This window comes from Triticum aestivum, chromosome 3D (genome assembly GCF_018294505.1).
Source record: "Triticum aestivum cultivar Chinese Spring chromosome 3D, IWGSC CS RefSeq v2.1, whole genome shotgun sequence".
Classification (NCBI taxonomy): Eukaryota; Viridiplantae; Streptophyta; class Magnoliopsida; order Poales; family Poaceae; genus Triticum; species Triticum aestivum.
This window is the reverse complement of record NC_057802.1, coordinates 134,693,929-134,712,362: the sequence shown is the minus strand read 5'-3', so window position 1 is coordinate 134,712,362 and position 18,434 is coordinate 134,693,929.

Sequence of the window (18,434 nt, the reverse complement as noted above, 5' to 3'; positions counted from 1 at the left end):
GCGCGTTAAAAGGGGGGCTCCTGAGCATCGCAACTCAGGAGCTCTTACTGGCTCTCCAGCCCTCACCCCCTGGCCTTGACCACGGCATCGCGACCTGGCATACCAGCGGCGGCTGAGCTCGCTCGAGGGCCGGGACCTGAGGACATAGAGCACTAAGGAGAGCATGAGGGGAGGAAAACTTGTATGGGCCGGCCTAGCTATGCCGCACGAGTAGGCGCGCAGCCCTAGCGCAATGTCAGGAGTTGCCACGAAATCAACAAGATAAGTCCCGCACTCGGATCGGCTAAATGTTTGGGCCTAATGGTCACTCACGCCTTGCCGCAACCCCGTTGCGGCCACGTCGACTCCCTTTCTCGCCTTACCATGGCTGCTTGAGCGTTAAGGGGGACCTCCTGAGCATCGCGCCTCAGGGGCTCTTACTGGACCTCGGGCCGCACACCTCCTGGCCTTGACCACGGCACGCGACCTGGCATACCAGCGACTGTTGTAGCCTACCTGGGGACCGGGACCTGTCAGCGTAGAGCAACAAGCTATCGCAAGGAAAGAAAGGGGGGACCGAGCTTTAACGGGACATGCGTTCGCCAAATTCTCATAACAGGGAAGATAGGCACAAAAGACATTACAGACCCTTACATGCCCCCACGGGGTGATTCATGATTCTTCGCAGGAAACAAAAGCTGATACTAAGGGGAATCCTATCTACATCCTTCCGTGGCGGACGCCATCATCAATAGTGGGCCACGGGGGGCCGGCGCCAACCCCATCCAGATCAGCGGCGGCAACGGCCAGGTGCCGCAGCTCTGCTCCGAGCGCGGCGAGAGCTCGGGGGCACGTAGCTGTCATCGCTCGTCTCTGAAGTCTCGTAAGGCTCAGGAGAGCTGCTGGACTCCCAAGGGCTGCTGCTGCTGGAGTAGCCACGAGCGGAGCGCACGTCAGTTTGGCGCTCCTCTCCGGAGTAGCACTCCAGGCGGCAGCCCTCGGCATCGCAGACCTTGAAGAAAAGTGTGGAAGCGCCGTCGTACTCGAAGTGGATCGTGAGGGCGCCCCTCGCACGGCAGACCCGTACGATCTCCCCCCAGCCGGGGGTCATGAAGATCTTGCCGGTGGGAACCGCTTCGATCTCCGCTCCGGTCGCCGGAGCACTGCAGTCGGCGTGCTGCAACCAGAGCTCGGCAGGCCCCCTCGGCGGCATCACGTCGGAGAAGAACCGCGGGAAGCGGATCCAGGAGCTTGGAGGCATCGCGCCCACAGCACCAACTCGCGCGAGGAGTCCGCGGCGTGGATCCCTGGGGCGACGACACACGTCGCCGTGGCGCGGCGACCCCGGACACGGTGTGGGCGGTGCTGCTCGATGCTCCGACCTCCCGAGCCCTCGGCTCGGGCGTACAAGGGTAGCGGGTACCCCGGAGGAGGCCGCTCGCACCAAGGCCTCGACACCACCTGCATCGCCGCTTCATCACGGCGATGGGTTGACCTTTTCTTCGGCGGAAGTGGCCCCGGATCATCACGGGGAGCCTTTCCTTTCTCTTCGGTAGAAAACCTTCTGATAGGCGCCATTGTTGTCAGCAGTGGAGCAAGGAGGAAGAAGCAAGCAAGCTAGGAAGAGATGGGCGACGGGGGCTCCGCCCCCTCCCCATTTATAGCAAGAGAAGGCCAACCGGAGTCTCCCACGATCGCAGGTAATGATGGTTTTCCTTCCATGTCGCAGGGACTTGTCAAGTCGTGCAGTTGCCGAGGCAACATGGGGAAGCGGAGACGCCCACGTCCAATCCACCGCCACACGTCAACCGAGGCCGCAGGCTTTTGGGGCCCGCGGTGCTCCGAACTTGAACCTTGGCTTCACCGCGAAGCCAAGCCCGAGCGCACCTTGGGCCCGGGGGCTACTGTCGGCGTTCTGGGAACGGGGGTCCCCAGAATTGCCTGCCTGCGGCCCACGGCGTGGCTAAGCAAGCAGGCCGTACGGCCCATCTTCATCAACAAGGCATCCAAGACCCTCGCGAGGATCCAAGCCTCGCGAGGCGAACGACGCAAGACCTCCTCTAGAGTAGCCTAGCCAGGCAGGCTCACGAGGAGCGGAGATATCAAGGCGGGGCAAAACCTCATGAGGCCCTCGTGATGTGAGCCATGACGAACGACACCAAGCGGGCGCCAGCGCGCGCAGCATCCTTATTTCCTCTTTGGTGTTAAGGAGGCCAGCGCAAGTGAAGAGTACTGAGGCATTAGACAAAGGTTGCTACATTGGTGCAACGAGAGCAAGACCAGGAGGACGGCAAGACGGAGGTCATCGTGGAGCCCAAGACGGCGTCACCACCTGAGCTTTTTGCAGGCGAAGACCACTTTTGTCAGGATAGCTTGTACTAGCTGCCCCCCTTCAAATTTGCCCGCCGTTGTTGCCTCCCTTCCCGCTCGATATTTGGGAAGAGGACGAGGGCCTATATAAGTAGAGCTAGCCACCAAAGTAGAGGCATCTCATCTTAGCTTGATCCAACCTGATCAAGAGCCTACCCAAGAACACCTCAACATCAGGAGGTTGTTCTTCCCTTGTACTGTTCATCACCAGCCCAAGAGCCAATCCACCACCACCACACTGGAGTAGGGTATTACACCACAACGGTGGCCCGAACCAGTATAAACCTCGTGTCTTTCTGTGTTGCGAGTTCGTCGAGTTCGTCCACGAGATCTTAGCAAGCCAAAGCATAGATCGGTAGGAGGGAAAGTCTTCGCCCGCACCCAAGTGTTCGAACCTTAAGGGTTTGCCGGAACCCCACATCCAACACAAGGAGTTGACTACGATGAGACCTTCTCACCCGTAGCGATGCTTAAGTCTGCCCGAATCATGTTAGCAATTGTCGCATTTTATGATTATGAAATTTGGCAAACGGATGTCAAAACTGCATTCCTTAATGGATTTCTTAAAGAAGAGTTGTATATGATGCAACCAGAAGGTTTTGTCGATCCTAAACGTGCTAACAAAGTGTGCAAACTCCAGTGATCCATTTATGGACTGGTGCAAGCCTCTCAGAGTTGGAATATACGCTTTGATAGTGTGATCAAAGCATATGGTTTTATACAGACTTTTGAAGAAGCCTGTATTTACAAGAAAGTGAGTGGGAGCTCTGTAGCATTTCTAATATTATATGTGGATGACATATTGTAGATTGGAAATAATACAAAAAATTTGGATAGCATAAAAGGATACTTGAATAAGAATTTTTCAATGAAAGACCTCGGTGAAGCTGATTATATATTGATATTGGGCATCAAGATCTATAGAGCTAGATCAAGAACTTAATTGGACTTTCACACCTTGATAAAGTTTTGAAGAAGTTCAAAATGGGTTAGTCAAAGAAAGGGTTCTTGCCTGTGTTACAAGGTGTGAAGTTGAGTCAGACTCAATGCCCGACCACTGCAGAACATAGAGTGAAAATGAAAGTCATTCCCTATGCCTCAACCATTCTATCATGTATGCAATGTTGTGTACCAGACCTGATGTGTGCCTTGCTATAAGTTTAGCAGGGACATACCAAAGTAATCCAGGAGTGGATCACTGTACAGCGGTCAAGAACATCCTGAAATACCTGAAAAGGACTAAGGATATGTTTCTCGTTTATGGAGGTGACAAAGAGCTTGTCGTAAATGGTTACGTCGATGCAAGCTTTGACACTGATCCGGATGACTCTAAGTCGCAAACCGCAGACGTATTTATATTGAATGGTGGAGCTATAAGTTGGTGCAGTTCCAAGCAGAGCGTTGTGGCGGGATCTACGTGTGAAGCGGAGTACATAGCTGCTTCGGAAGCAGCAAATGAAGGAGTCTGGATGAAGTTCATATCCTATCTAGGTGTAATACCTAGTGCATCGGGTCCAATGAAAATCTTTTTTGACAATACTGGAGCAATTGCCTTAGCGAAGGAATCCAGATTTCACAAGTGAACCAAACACATCAAGAGACGCTTCAACTCCATCCTTGATCAAGTCAAGGAGGGATACATAGAGATTTGCAAAATACATACGGATCTGAATGTTGCAGACCCGTTGACTAAGCCACTTCCACGAGCAAAACATGATCAGCACCAAGACTCCATGGGTGTTAGAATCATTACAGTGTAATCTAGATTATTGACTCTAGTGCAAGTGGGAGACTGAAGGAAATATGCCCTAGAGGCAATAATAAAGTTGTTATTTATATTTCCTTATATCATGTTAAATGTTTATTATTCATGCTAGCATTGTATCAACCGGAAACTTGATACATGTGTGAATACATAGACAAAACAAAGTGTCCCTAGTATGCCTCTACTAGACTAGCTCGTTAATCAAAGATGGTTAAGTTTCCTGACCATAGACATGTGTTGTCATTTGATGAACGGGATCACATCATTAGGAGAATGATGTGATGGACAAGACCCATCTGTTAGCTTAGCATAATGATCGTTAAGTTTTATTGCTATTGCTTTCTTCATGACTTATACATATTCCTCTGACTATGAGATTATGCAAACTCCCGAATACCGGAGGAACACCTTGTGTGCTATCAAACGTCACAACATAATTGGGTGATTATAAAGATGCTCTACAGGTGTCTCTGAAGGTGCTTGTTTGGTTGTCATAGATCAAGATTAGGATTTGTCACTCCGAGTATCGGAGAGGTATCTCTGGGCCCTCTCGGTAATGCACATCACTATAAGCCTTGCAAGCAATGTGACTAATGAGTTAGTTACGGGATGATACATTATGGAACGAGTAAAGAGACTTGCGGGTAACGAGATTGAACTAGGTATGAGGATACCGACCATCGAATCTCGGGCAAGTAACATATCGATGACAAAGGGAATAACGTATGTTGTTATTGCAGTTTGATTGATAAAGATCTTCGTAGAATATGTATGAACCAATATGAGCATCCAGGTTCCGTTGTTGGTTATTGATCGGATATGTGTCTCGATCATGTCTACATAGCTCTCGAACTCGTAGGGTACGCACACTTAACGTTCGATGACGATTTGTATTATGAGTTATGTGTTTTGGTGACCGAAGATTGTTAGGAGTCTCGGATGAGATCATGGACATGACGAGGAGTCTCGAAATAGTCGAGAGGTAAAGATTGATATATTGGACGAAGGTATTCGGACACCGGAATGGTTTTGGGACGTTTCGGACATTTATCGGGGTACCGAGGGGTTACCGGAACCCCCCGGGGAAGTAATGGGCCTTCATGGGCCATAGGGGAGAAAGAGAGGGGAGCCCGAAGGGTGCCCCCCCCCAAGGGAGTCAGAATTGGACAAGGGGGAGGGGGCGCGACCCCTTTCCTCTTTCCCTCTCCCTCTCCCTCTCCTTCCCTCTTTCCACTCCATGAGAAAGGAAAAAGGGCGGGCCGAATCCTACTAGGAGTGGAGCCGTAGTAGGACTCCCCCCTCCTTGGCGCGCCCCTTGGTGGCCGGCCTCCTCCTCCCCTCCTTTATATACGGGGGCTCGGGGCACCCCAAAGTACAACCGTTATTCTCTTAGCCGTGTGCGGTGTCCCCCTCCACAGTTTACCCCTCCGGTCATAGCGTCGTTGTGCTCAGGCGAAGCCCTGCGTGGATCACATCACCATCACCGTCACCATGCCATTGTGCTGATGAAACTCTCCCTCGGCCCTCTGCTGGATCAACAGTTCGAGGGAAGTCATCGAGCTGAACATGTGCTGAACTCGGAGGTGTCGTACGTTCGGTACTAGATCGGTTGGATCGTGAAGACGTTCGACTACATCAACCGTGATATACTAACGCTTCTACTTTTGGTCTACGAGGGTACGTGGACACACTCTCCCCCTCTCATTGCTATGAATCTCCAACATAGATCTTGCGTGATAGTAGGAATTTTTTTGAAATTGCATGCTATGTTTCCCAATAGTGGCATCCGAGCCAGGTCTATGCGTAGATGATATGCACGAGTAGAACACAAAGAGTTGTGGGCGATAATAGTCATACTGCTTACAACCAACGTCTTATTTTGATTCGGCCGTATTGTTGGTTGAAGCGGCCCGGACCGACCTTACATGACCACGTTCATGAAACCGGTTCCACCAACAGACATGCAACTTGTTTTGCATAAAGGTGGTTGGCGGGTGTCTGTTTCTCCAACTTTAGTTGAATCGAATTTGACTACGGCTGGTCCTTCTTGAAGATTAAAACAGCACACTTGATGAAAAATCTTTGTGGTTTAGATGTGTAGGTAAGAACGGTTCTTGCTAGAAGCCCGTAGCAGCCATGTAAAACTTGCAACAACAAAGTAGAGGACGTCTAACTTGTTTTTGCAGGGCATGTTGTGATGTGATATGGTCAAGACATGATGTGATATAAGTTATTGTATGAGATGATCATGTTTTGTAAAAGTTACCGGCAACTGGCAGGAGCCTTACGGTTGTCCCTTTATTGTATGAAATGCAAACGCCATGTAATTGCTTTACTTTATCACTATGCGGTAGTGATAGTTGTAGAAGCAATAGTTGGCGAGACGACAATGACGCTACGATGGAGATCAAGGTGTCAAGCTGGTGACGATGGAGATCATGACGGTGCTTTGGAGATGGAGATCAAAGGCACAAGATGATGATGGCCATATCATGTCACATATTATGATTGCATGTGATGTTTATCTTTTATGCATCTTATTTGGCTTAGTACGGCGGTAGCATTATAAGATGATCCCTCACTAAATTTCAAGGTATAAGTGTTTATCCTCAGTATGCACCGTTGCTACAGTTCATCGTGCCGATACACCACGTGATGATCAGGTGTGATAAGCTCTACATTCACATACAACGGGTGTAAGATACTTTTGCATGTGCAGAATACTCAGGTTAAAGTTGACGAGCCTAGCATATACAGATATGGCCTCGGAACACTGAGACCGAAAGGTCGAACGTGAATCATATAGTAGATATGATCAACATAGAGATGTTCACCCTTGAAAACTACTCCATCTCAAGTGATGATCGGACATGGTTTAGTTGATATGGATCACGTGATCATTTAGATGACTCGAGGGATGTCTATCTAATTGGGAGTTCTTTAGTAATATGATTAATTGAACTTAAATTTATCATGAACTTAGTCCTGATAGTTTTTGCATATCTATGTTGTTGTAGATCAATGGCCTGTGCTACCGTTCCCTTGAATTTTAATGCATTCCTAGAGAAAGCTAAGTTGAAAGATGATGGTAGCAACTACACGGATTGGGTCCGTAACTTGAGGATTATCCTCATTGCTGCACAAAAGAATTACATCCTGGAAGCAAGTCCGGATGTTATGAACATCTGGAAAGCTAAATCTAATGACTACTCGATACTTCAGTGTGCCATGCTTTACGGCTTAGAATCGGGACTTCAAAGACGTTTTGGACGTCATGGATCATATGAGATGTTCCAGGAGTTGAAGTTAATATTTTAAGCAAATGCCCGAGTTGAGAGATATGAAGTCTCCAAAAAGTTCTATACCTGCAAGATGGCGGAGAATAGTTCTGTGAGTGAACACATACTCAAAATGTCTGGGTACCATAACCACTTGACTCAGCTAGGAGTTAATCTTCCTAATGATAGTTGATAACCCACAAGTATAGGGGATCGCAACAGTTTTCGAGGGTAGAGTATTCAACCCAAATTTATTGATTCGACACAAGGGGAGCCAAAGAATATTCTCAAGCATTAGCAGCTGAGTTGTCAATTCAACCACACCTGGATAACTTAGTATCTGCAGCAAAGTATTTAGTAGCAAAGTAGTATGGAAGTAACGGTAACGATAGCAAAAGTAATATTTTTGGGTTTTGTAGTGATTGTAACAGTAGCAACGGAAAAGTAAATAAGCGAAGAACAATATGTGAAAAACTCATAGGCATTGGATCGGTGATGGAAAATTATGCCGGATGCGGTTCATCATGTAACAGTCATAACATAGGGTGACACAGAACTAGCTCCAATTCATCAATGTAATGTAGGCATGTATTCCGAATATAGTCATACGTGCTTATGGAAAAGAACTTGCATGACATCTTTTGTCCTACCCTCCCGTGGCAGCGGGGTCCTAATGGAAACTAAGGGATATTAAGGCCTCCTTTTAATAGAGTACCGGAACAAAGCATTAACACATAGTGAATACATGAACTCCTCAAACTATGGTCATCACCGGGAGTGGTCTCGATTATTATCAGTTCGGGGTTGCCGGATCAAAACACATAGTAGGTGACTATAGACTTGCAAGATAGGATCAAGAACTCACATATATTCATGAAAACATAATAGGTTCAGATCTGAAATCATGGCACTCGGGCCCTAGTGACAAGCATTAAGCATAGCAAAGTCATAGCAACATCAATCTCAGAACATAGTGGATACTAGGGATCAAACCCTAACAAAACTAACTCGATTACATGATAGATCTCATCCAACCCATCACCGTCCAGCAAGCCTACGATAGAATTACTCACGCACGATGGTGAGCATCATGAAATTGGTGATGGAGGATGGTTGATGATGACGATGGCGACGGATTCCCCTCTCCGGAGCCCCGAACGGACTCCAGATCAGCCCTCCCGACAGGTTTTAGGGCTTGGCGGTGGCTCCGTATCGTAAAACGCGATGAATCCTTCTCTCTGATTTTTTTCTCCCCGGAAGTGAATATATGGAGTTGGAGTTGAGGTCGGTGGAGGGTCAGGGGGCCCACGAGGCAGGGGGCGCGCCCCCCACCCTCGTGGACAGGGTGTGGGCCCCCTGACATGGATTCTTCTTCCAGTATTTTTAATATTTTCCAAAAATACGTTCCGTGGAGTTTCAGGTCATTCCGAAAACTTTTGTTTCTGCACATAAATAACACCGTGGAAAGTCTGCTGAAAACAGCGTCGGTCCGGGTTAGTTCCATTCAAATCATGCAAGTTAGAGTCCAAAACAAGGGCAAAAGTGTTTGGAAAAGTAGATACGACGGAGACGTATCAACTCCCCCAAGCTTAAACCTTTGCTTGTCCTCAAGCAATTCAGTTGATAAACTGAAAGCGATAAAGAACAAACTTTTACAAACTCTGTTTGCTCTTGTTGTTGTAAATATGTAAAGCCAGCATTCAAGTTTTCAGCAAAGATTATGACTAACCACATTCACAATAACTCTTAGGCCTCATATTTACTAATATCAATGGCATAATCAACTAGCGAGCAATGATAATAAATCTCGGATGACAACACTTTCTCAAAACAATCATGATATGATATAACAGGATGGTATCTCGCTATCCCTTTCTGAGACCGCAAAACATAAATGCACAGCACCTTTAAATATCAAGGACTGACTAGACATTGTAATTCATGGTAAAAGAGATCCAGTCATAGTCATACCCAATATAAATTAATAGTAATGGATGCAAATGACAGCAGCGCTCTCCAGCTAGTGCTTTTAATAAAAGGGTGATGACTCAACATAAAAGTAAATAGATAGGCCCTTCGCAGAGGGAAGCGGGGATTTGTAGAGGTACCAGAGCTCGGTTTTAAAGCAGAGATAAATAATATTTTGAGCGGCATACTTTCATTGTCAACATAACAACCAAGAGATGGCGACATCTTCCATGCTACACACATTATAGGCGGTTCCCAAACAGAATGGTAAAGTTATACTCCCCCTCCACCAACAAGCATCAATCCATGGCTTGCTCAAAACAACGAGTGCCTCCAACTAGCAACAGTCCCAAGGGGAGTTTTGTTTGCAATTATTTTGATTTAGTTTGCATAAAGCATGGGACTAGGCATCCCGGTGACCAGCCATTTTCTCGTGAGTGAGGAACGGAGTCCACTCCTCTTGAGAATAACCCGCCTAGCATGGAAGATATGGACAGCCCTAGTTGATACATGAGCTATTCGAGCATACAAAACAGAATTTCATTTGAAGGTTTAGAGTTTGGCACATACAGATTTACTTGGAACGGCAGGTAGATACCGCATATAGGAAGGTATATATGGTGGACTCATATGGAATAACTTTGGGGTTTAAGGGATTGGATGCACAATCAGTATTCCCGCTTAGTACAAGTGAAGGCTAGCAAAAGACTGGGAAGCGACCAACCAGAGAGCGACAACAGTCATGAACATGCATTAAAATTAATAAACATTGAGTGCAAGCATGAGTAGGATATAATCCACCATGAACATAAATATCGTGAAGGCTATGTTGATTTTGTTTCAACTACATGTGTGAACATGTGCCAAGTCGAGTCACTTAAATCATTCAAAGGAGGATACCACCCCACTATACCACATCACAACCATTTTAATAGCATGTTGGCACGCAAGGTAAACCATTATAACTCATAGCTAATCAAGCATGGCATAGGCAACTATGATCTCTAATTGTCATTGCAAACATGTTTATTCATAATAGGCTGAATCAGGAACGATGAACTAATCATATTTACAAAAACAAGAGAGGTCGAGTTCATACCAGCTTCTCTCATCTCAATCAGTCCATCATATATCGTCATAATTGCCTTTCACTTGCACGACCGAACGATGTGAATAATAATAATAGTGCGCGTGCATTGGACTAAGCTGGAATCTGTGAGCATTCAATAAACAGGAGAAGACAAGGCAATATGGGCTCTTGGTTAAATCAACAATAATGCATATAAGAGCCACTTCAACAATTTAATTATGGTCTTCTCCTATCGACCCCCAAAGAAAAGAAAAGAAATAAAACTATTTACACGGGAAAGCTCCCAACAAGCAAAAGAAGAACAGGAAATCTTTTTGGGTTTTCTTTTTAATTATTACTACTACAGCAAGAAAAGTAAACTAGATAAAAGCTACACTAATTTTTTTGGTTTTTCTTAAGGTTTATCAAACACACAAGAAGAAAGCAAGAAAAGAAAATAAACTAGCATGGATATTACAATGAAAGAGTATGAGCACCGACATCTAGCAATGAGTGTGTGAACATGAATGTAATGTCGGTGAGAAATACGTACTCCCCCAAGCTTAGGCTTTTGGCCTAAGTTGGTTTATTGCCACGGATGGCCTGGCGGATATCCATAGTTGTAGTTGGGGTCGTACTGAGATGAAGAAGACTCCGATTGCCACTGGTTGGCAATCATCTCCGGATCCCACTGGTAATTAGACTGTCGTGGAGGTTCAAATTGTGGTCCCGGCTCCGTGGCCGGCGTAGGGTTCCGGTAGGCGTGAATGGCCGCCAGCGGAACGAGATACGGACCTGCAGATAAATCAAACAAGGAAGGAGCAGGCAAGGTAATAGTCTCAGGGTGATGTTTATCAAAGAACAATTTGTATTTAAGCGCCCCTTCCCTATTCTTAACAATAAAGTCATGTGCTACCATACTCTTATAATCTAAATAAGTAGTGGGCAGCAATTTTTCTTCTTTTTTGTAGTGCCTAATAGGTATGTTATAATGTGCAGCAAGGCGTGAAGCGTAAATACCTCCAAAGATGGGGCCCTTTGTACGGTTCAAACTTAACCGTTTAGCAATAATACCGCCCATACTAACAGTGTTATCGCAGAATAAACCATGGAACAGAATGATAATATCAGGAACACTAAAGTTTCCACAGTTTCCACGACCAATTAAGCAACGACTAGCAAATATGGCAAAGTAGCGTAAAACAGGGAAATGTATGCTAGTGATTCTTGCATCGGAAACCTTCCTAGTTTCCCCTACAGTGATAGTGTCAATAAACCCGTCCACATCTTTACGATGAGGTTCCTCTAAACTACCCTCGAAAGGTATTTTGCAAATCTTGCAAAATTCATCTAGTGGCATCCTCTTAACCACATCATATAAATGAAACTCTACTGAAGGAGGTGATTCCTTAGGATAATAATAGAAGTTTTGCACAAAAGTATTGGTGAGTAAGAGATACTGTTCGCGTTGGTTGCGGAGGAAGTCGGTGAGGCCTGCATTCTCAGCCAATTCATAAAAATCATCATAAATCCCGGCTGCTCTCAAGAAATCATTGGAAGGCCATTCACACGGCCGAACCTCCGCGGTGCGAGGCAGATTATATTTGGGCCTCTCTGCTTCTTCACTTTGCTTTTCCTTCGAGCTTCGGCTCGATGAGCCCCTCAAAAATCTCTTCATTATTTTCTGAAAAATTCTAAAAAATTTAGTAACTTCAAATAAAAGTAAACCAAGCTCAACAAAATTGATAGCAACTACTCCTACAAGTGCCTAGAGCCTATATCAAGCATTAGAACTACTTGGAACCATATAAATTTGACATGCAAGCTCAAGAACATGGTCACCTAGGCAGCAAAATTTGCAATGAATAAAGCACTAGAACAAAAACTAATTGGACCAATGGAGGAGTCACATACCAAGGAACAATCTCCCCAAGCAGTTTTGTGAGAGGTGCTTTGAGCAAGGAGATCGAAAATCGCAGCAAAATGAGCTAGAACTCGTGCTTGAGTTGGATGGTGATTTTTTTGGGAGGAAGAAGAAGTGTGTGGGTGCAGGAATAAGTGGAGGGGAGCCACCATGGGCCCACGAGGCAGGGGGTGCGCCTTGTAGGGGTGGGCGCGCCCTGGACCGTCGTGGCCAGGTGTTTTCTCCCCCTGCTGTGTTCTCAGTGCCAGATATTCTCAAATATTCCAGAAAAAATCATATTCCATTTTCAGGGCATTTGGAGGACTTTTATTTTCGAGGTATTTTTATATTGCACGGATAATTCAGAAAACAGACAGAAAAATGCTATTTTTACTTTATTTCAACTAAATAACAGAAAGTAGAGAGAGGGTACAGAAGGTTGTGCTTTCTAGTTTCATCCATCTCATGCTCATCAAAAGGAATCCACTAACAAGGTTGATCAGGTCTTGTTAACAAACTCATTCCGAATAACATGGAACCGGAGAAATTTCGAATAACACTATGCTACCTCAACGGGGATATGCACATCCCCAATAATAAGAATGTCATATTTCTTCTTGACAGTAGGAAGAGGAAATTCAAAACCTCCAAAAATAATCAATGGAATTTTTCCAATAGAGTTGATACTATGAACTTGAGGTTGTTTCCTCGGAAAGTGTACCGTATGCTCATTACCATTAACATGAAAAGTGACATTGCCTTTGTTGCAATCAATGATAGCCCCTGCAGTATTCAAAAAGAGTCTTCCAAGAATAATAGACATACTATCGCCCTCGGGAATATTAAGAATAACAAAGTCCATTAAAATAGTAACGTTTGCAACCACAACAGGCACGTCTTCACAAATACCGACAGGTATAGCAGTTGATTTATCAGCCATTTGCAAAGATATTTCAGTAGGTGTCAACTTATTCAAATCAAGTCTACGATATAAAGAGAGAGGCATAACACTAACACCGGCTCCAAGATCACACAAAGCAGTTTTAACATAGTTTCTTTTAATGGAGCATGGTATAGTTGGTACTCCTGGATCTCCAAGTTTCTTAGGTATTCCACCCTTAAAGGTATAATTAGCAAGCATGGTGGAAATTTCAGCTTCCGGTATCTTCCTTTTATTAGTAACAATTTCTTTCATATACTTAGCATAAGGATTCATTTTGAGCATATCAGTTAATCGCATACGCAAAAAGATAGGTCTAATCATTTCAGCAAAGCGCTCAAAATCCTCATCATCCTTTTTCTTGGATGGTTTGGGAGGAAAATGCATGGGTTTCTGAACCCATGGTTCTCTTTCTTTACCGTGCTTCCTAGCAACAAAGTATCTCTTATCATAACGTTGATTCTTTGATTATGGGTTGTCAAGATCAACAGCAGGTTCAATTTCTACATCATTATCATTACTAGGTTGAGCATCATCATGAACATCTTCATTAATATTTTCACTTGGTTCATGTTCATTACCAGATTGTGTTTCAGCATCAGAAATAGAAATATCATTTGGATTCTCAGGTATTTCAGCAATAGGTTCACTGGAAGCATGCAAAGTCCTATCATTTTTATTTTTCTTCCTTTTAGAAGGACTAGGTGCATCAATATTATTTCTTTGAGAGTCTTGTTCAATTCTCTTAGGATGGCCTTCAGGATACAAAGGTTCCTGAGTCATTTTACCAGTTCTAGTAGCCACTCTAACAGCATAGTCATTATTTTTACTATTCAATTCATTGAGCAAATCATTTTGAGCTTTAAGTACTTGTTCTACTTGAGTGGTAACCATAGAAGCATGTTTACTAATGAGTTTAAGTTCACCTTTAACTCTAGACATATAATCACCCAAGTGTTCAATCATATAAGCATTTTGTTTTAATTGTCTACCAAAATAAGCATTAAAATCTTCTTGCTTAACCATAAAGTTATCAAACTCATCCAAACATTGGCTAGCAAACTTAGTAGGAGGGATTTCAGCTTTATCATATCTATAGAGAGAATTTACCTTTACTACCTGTGTCGGGTTATCAAGACCATATTTTTCTTCAATAGGTGAAGGATTAGGATCATATGTTTCTTCAACAGGCGGTAAATTAAGACCATGTATTTCTTCAATTGGAGGTAAATTCTTAACATCTTCAGCTTTAATACCTTTTTCTTTCATAGATTTCTTTGCCTCTTGCATATCTTCAGGACTGAGAAATAGAACACCTCTTTTCTTCGGAGTTGGTTTAGGAATAGGCTCAGGAATTGGCTCAGGAAGTGTCCAATTATTTTCATTTGTCAACATATTATTTAATAGAATTTCAGATTCATCCGGTGTTCTTTCCCTGAAAATAGAACTAGCACAACTATCCAGGTAATCTCTGGAAGCATCGGTTAGTCCATTATAAAAGATATCAAGTATTTCATTTTTCTTAAGGGGATGATCAGGCAAAGCATTAAGTAATTGGAGAAGCCTCCCCCAAGCTTGTGGGAGACTCTCTTCTTCAATTTGCACAAAATTATATATATCCCTTAAGGCAGCTTGTTTCTTATGAGCAGGGAAATATTTAGCAGAGAAGTAATAAATCATATCCTGGGGACTACGCACACAACCAGGATCAAGAGAATTAAACCATATCTTACCATCACCCTTTAATGAGAACGGAAATATTTTAAGGATATAAAGGTAACGGGTTCTCTCACCATTAGTGAACAGGGTGGCTATATCATTTAATTTAGTAAGATGTGCCACAACAGTTTCAGATTCATAGCCATAAAAAGGATCAGATTCAACCAAAGTAATTATATCTGGATCAACAGAGAATTCATAATCCTTATCAGTAACACTGATAGGTGAAGTAGAAAAAGCAGGGTCAGGTTTCATTCTAGCATTAAGAGATCGCTGCTTCCATTTAGCTAATAACTTCTTAAGATCACTTCTATCATTGCAAGCAAGAATAGCTCTAGCGGATTCTTCATCCAGAACATAACCCTCAGGCACAACAGGCAATTCATATTTATTAGGGGGAGAGTCTTCATCATCACTATCTTCAATATTATCAGTTTCAATAATTTCATTCTCTCTAGCCCTAGCAAGTTGTTCATCAAGAAATTCACCAAGTGGCACAGTAGTATCAAGCATAGAAGTAGTTTCATCATAAGTATCATGCATAGCAAAAGTGGCATCATCAATAACATGCGACATATCAGAATTAATAGCAGAAGCAGGTTTAGGTGTCGCAAGCTTACTCAAAACAGAAGGTGAATCAAGTGTAGAGCTAGATGGCAGTTCCTTACCTCCCCTCGTAGTTGAGGGATAAATTTTTGCCTTAGCGTCTTTCAAGTTCTTCATAGTGACCAGCAGATATAAATCCCAAGTGACTCAAAGAATAGAGCTATGCTCCCCGGCAACGGCGCCAGAAAATAGTCTTGATAACCCACAAGTATAGGGGATCGCAAAAGTTTTCGAGGGTAGAGTATTCAACCCAAATTTATTGATTCGACACAAGGGGAGCCAAAGAATATTCTCAAGTATTAGCAGCTGAGTTGTCAATTCAACCACACCTGGATAACTTAGTATCTGCAGCAAAGTATTTAGTAGCAAAGTAGTATGGAAGTAACGGTAACGATAGCAAAAGTAATATTTTTGGGTTTTGTAGTGATTGTAACAGTAGCAACGGAAAAGTAAATAAGCGAAGAACAATATGTGAAAAACTCGTAGGCATTGGATCGGTGATGGAAAATTATGCCGGATGCGGTTCATCATGTAACAGTCATAACATAGGGTGACACAGAACTAGCTCCAATTCATCAATGTAATGTAGGCATGTATTCCGAATATAGTCATACGTGCTTATGGAAAAGAACTTGCATGACATCTTTTGTCCTACCCTCCCGTGGCAGCGGGGTCCTAATGGAAACTAAGGGATATTAAGGCCTCATTTTAATAGAGTACCGGAACAAAGCATTAACACATAGTGAATACATGAACTCCTCAAACTATGGTCATCACCGGGAGTGGTCCCGATTATTATCACTTCGGGGTTGCCGGATCATAACACGTAGTAGGTGACTATAGACTTGCAAGATAGGATCAAGAACTCACATATATTCATGAAAACAAATAGGTTCAGATCTGAAATCATGGCACTCGGGCCCTAGTGACAAGCATTAAGCATAGCAAAGTCATAGCAACATCAATCTCAGAACATAGTGGATACTAGGGATCAAACCCTAACAAAACTAACTCGATTACATGATAGATCTCATCCAACCCATCACCTTCCAGCAAGCCTACGATGGAATTACTCACGCACGGCGGTGAGCATCATGAAATTGGTGATGGAGGATGGTTGATGATGACGATGGCGACGGATTCCCCTCTCCGGAGCCCCGAATGGACTCCAGACCAGCCCTCTCGAGAGGTTTTAGGGCTTGGCGATGGCTCCGTATCGTAAAACGCGATGAATCCTTCTCTCTGATTTTTTTTCTCCCCGAAAGTGAATATATGGAGTTGGAGTTGAGGTCGGTGGAGCGTTAGGGGGCCCACGAGGAAGGGGGCGCGCCCCCCACCCTCGTGGACAGGGTGTGGGCCCCTTGACGTGGATTCTTCTTCCAGTATTTTTAATATTTTCCAAAATTACGTTCCGTGGAGTTTCAGGTCATTCCGAGAACTTTTGTTTCTGCACATAAATAACACCATGGAAAGTCTGTTGAAAACAGCGTCAGTCCGGGTTAGTTCCATTCAAATCATGCAAGTTAGAGTCCAAAACAAGGGCAAAAGTGTTTGGAATAGTAGATACGACGGAGACGTATCAATATGCACTTATGTGTTGTCATTTGATGAACAGGATCACATCATTAGGAGAATGATGTGATGGACAAGGCCCATCCGTTAGCTTAGTATAATGATCGTTAAGTTTTATTGCTATTGCTTTCTTCATGACTTATACATATTCCTGTGACTATGGGATTATGCAAACTCCCGAATACCGGAGGAACACCTGTGTGCTATCAAACATCACAACGTAATTGGGTGATTATAAAGATGCTCTACAGGTGTCTCCGAAGGTGTTTGTTGGGTTGGCATAGATCAAGATTAGGATTTGTCACTCCGAGTATCGGAGAGGTATCTCTGGGCCCTCTCGATAATGCACATCACTATAATCTTTGCAAGCAATGTGACTAATGAGTTAGTTATTGGATGATACATTACGGAACGAGTAAAGAGACTTGTCGGTAACGAGATTGAACTAGGTATGAGGATACCTACGATCGAATCTCGGGCAAGTAACATACCGATGACAAAGGGAATAACGTATGTTGTTATTGTGGTTTGACTGATAAAGATCTTCGTAGAATATGTAGGAACCAATATGAGCATCCAGGTACCGCTGTTGGTTATTTATCGGAGATGTGTCTCAATCATGTCTACATAGTTCTCGAACCCGTAGGGTCCGCACGCTTAACGTTCGATGACGATTTGTATTATGAGTTATGTGTTTTGGTGACCGAAGATTTTTTGGAGTCCCGGATGAGATCACGGACATGACGAGGAGTCTCGAAATAGTCGAGAGGTAAAGATTGATATATTGGACGAAGCTATTCGGACACCGGAATGGTTTCGGGACGTTTCTGACATTTATCGGGATACCGAGGGGTTACCGGAACCCCTTGGGGAAGTAATGGGCCTTCATGGGCCACAGGGGAGAAAGAGAGGGGAGCCCGCAGGGTGGCGCCCTCCCCCCCAAGGGAGTCTGAATTGGACAAGGGGGAGGGGGCGCAACCCCCTTTCCTCTTTCCCTCTCCGTCTCCCTCTCCTTCCCTCTTTCCCCTCCATGAGAAAGGAAAAAAAGGGGGGCTGAATCCTACTAGGAGTGGAGTCCTAGTAGGACTCCCCCCCCCCTTGGTGCGCCCCTTGGTGGCCGGCCTCCTCCTCCCCTCCTTTATATACGGGGGCAGGGGGCACCCCAAAGTACAACAGTTATTCTCTTAGCCGTGTGCGGTGCCCCCCTCCACAATTTACCCCTACGCTGATCACATCACCATCACCGTCACCATGCCGTCGTGCTG